Below are 2,714 nucleotides of genomic sequence, written 5' to 3'. Positions count from 1 at the left end.
CGTACATTCATTAGCAAATTATAATAAAGTATGTTTTATTGTAAAAAAAGTACTTCCATCTAAAACCAAATTAAAAGAAGTATTTTCACATTTGTCTATAATAGTATTCTTGTTTAATTACTAGAAAACTTATTATAACATTTTTAATTATTAAAAACCCTTTGTATAATTAAAATACAAAAGGGAATAAACAATTATTTTTATAAATATTAATAGATACAATTAAATCTTTTTCTAATGACAGAATTAAATATATTAAGTCCTCTGGACCAATTTGAAATAAGAAATCTCGTAAGCCTAGACGCTCCTATACTAGGTAATTTATCTCTATCTTTAACAAACATAGGGTTATATTTAACTATAGGAGGGTACCTTGTATTTATGCTGAGTATTGTTGCAACTAACAATGATAGAATAATATCAAACTCTTGATCTGTATGTCAAGAAACTATTTATGCAACTGTACACAGTATAGTTATAAATCAAATAAATGAAAAAAGAGGACAAATATATTTCCCCTTTATTTACGTTTTATTCGTTTTTATTTTAGTGAATAATTTAATCGGTATGATACCTTACAGTTTTGCTTCAACTAGTCATTTTATATTGACTTTTTCTTTAAGTTTTACTGTTGTACTAGGTGCAACAATTTTAGGACTAAGTAAACACGGTTTAGAATTTTTTTCTTTATTTGTGCCTGCTGGTTGTCCATTAGGTCTATTACCTTTACTAGTTTTAATAGAATTTATATCATACTTAGCAAGAAATGTATCATTAGGTTTAAGATTAGCAGCAAATGTATTATCAGGTCACATGCTTTTAAATATCCTAAGTGGATTTACTTATAATATAATGACTTCTGGCTTTGTATTCCTATTACTAGGATTATTCCCTCTTGCTTTTATAATAGCATTTTCTGGTTTAGAACTAGGAATCGCATTTATACAAGCCCAAGTGTTTGTAGTTTTATCTTGTTCTTATATTAAAGATACACTTGAATTACATTAATAAATATCCTTAATTTAAGAATATTGCCAGTTTAATTTATATATACATGTGATATATTTTGTATAATGATTATCTATCATAGTAAGGTTTAGTACTTTTTACGCAGATGTATAAAAAAAATAAAAATTTTGGTTTTTAACAGAAAATGCTCATTAAATGAAAGTATAATCTTCTGCGAAGTTTTCTTTTAGTATCATGTACAGTAACAGAAACCATCCTACTTATGTCCATAAAAATATAAAAATTTACTATATTTTGTTTATCATAATTAACTACTTACATTTTATATATCAGTTTAAACAATAACATGTATATGATATGTCAGTGGAATTTTTAACATATTTTTTAGCAATATATCACATGCTTATTTATTGCAATAATGTATTTTATAATATAAGACACGGAGAGCTTAGCTTAATGGTAAAGCATGTGACTTTTAATCATTCTTATGTGGGTTCAAATCTCATAGCTCTTAATTAGTTATTATAATATATCCGGAAAAAAATTACGTTTAATATAAGATATCACTATGAATTAATAGTTCCAGTAATTACTTTTATTATACTGTATAGTTCTAATGACTTATTTTGGAATTTAAAAATATTTTTCAGAACTATATAAATAGAGGAGGAGAATCTCCTCTAGAAATTAGAAACGTCGAAATTAAAAACAGTGACATATCGATGTGATGAGAACGTTGATTCTTGTCAAGTAATGCGAAAGATATTGGAACATTATACTTAATATTTGCATTGTTTTCCGGACTTCTTGGAACCGCTTTTTCTGTATTAATTAGATTAGAACTTTCTGGTCCAGGTGTTCAATATATAGCAGATAACCAGCTGTACAATAGTATCATTACTGCTCATGCAATTTTAATGATATTCTTCATGGTAATGCCCGCTATGATTGGTGGATTTGGTAACTTCTTATTACCACTACTTGTTGGAGGGCCAGACATGGCATTTCCAAGATTAAATAACATAAGTTTCTGACTTCTTCCCCCAAGTTTAATCTTATTTATCTTTGCAAGTACAATTGAAAATGGAGCAGGAACAGGTTGAACTTTATACCCTCCACTATCAGGTATACAAAGTCATAGTGGTCCTAGTGTAGATTTAGCTATTTTTGCTCTACATCTTTCAGGTATAAGTAGTTTACTAGGTGCAATGAACTTTATTACAACTATTTTAAATATGAGAAGCCCGGGTATCAGATTACATAAATTAGCTTTATTTGGATGAGCAGTAGTAGTGACAGCTGTGTTACTACTATTATCATTACCTGTATTAGCCGGAGGAATAACAATGATATTAACTGACAGAAACTTTAATACATCTTTCTTTGAAGTAGCAGGAGGAGGTGACCCTATATTATACCAACACCTGTTCTGATTCTTTGGACACCCGGAAGTTTATATTTTAATTATTCCAGGGTTTGGTATTATTAGTACAACAATATCTGCCAGCTCTAATAAAAGTGTATTTGGATATTTAGGTATGGTATACGCAATGATGTCTATAGGTGTATTAGGGTTTGTAGTCTGAAGTCACCACATGTACACTGTAGGTTTAGACGTAGACACACGTGCATACTTTACTGCAGCCACACTTATTATAGCTGTACCTACTGGTATAAAAATATTCAGTTGATTAGCTACTTGTTACGGTGGATCTCTTCCAATTACTCCGTCACTGTTAATTGCT

General features: G+C 29.0%; 1 pseudogene; it reads left to right on the top strand.

Moving 5' to 3' along the window:
- The window catches only part of LOC110019359, a 57,730-nt pseudogene that overhangs the window by 42,110 nt on the left and 12,906 nt on the right, over positions 1–2,714 (top strand).

This window comes from Phalaenopsis equestris, unplaced genomic scaffold (genome assembly GCF_001263595.1).
Source record: "Phalaenopsis equestris unplaced genomic scaffold, ASM126359v1 Scaffold000002, whole genome shotgun sequence".
Lineage (NCBI taxonomy): Eukaryota > Viridiplantae > Streptophyta > Magnoliopsida > Asparagales > Orchidaceae > Phalaenopsis > Phalaenopsis equestris.
The sequence above is the reverse complement of the archived record's forward strand: the minus strand, read 5'-3'. Positions and strand labels throughout refer to the sequence as shown.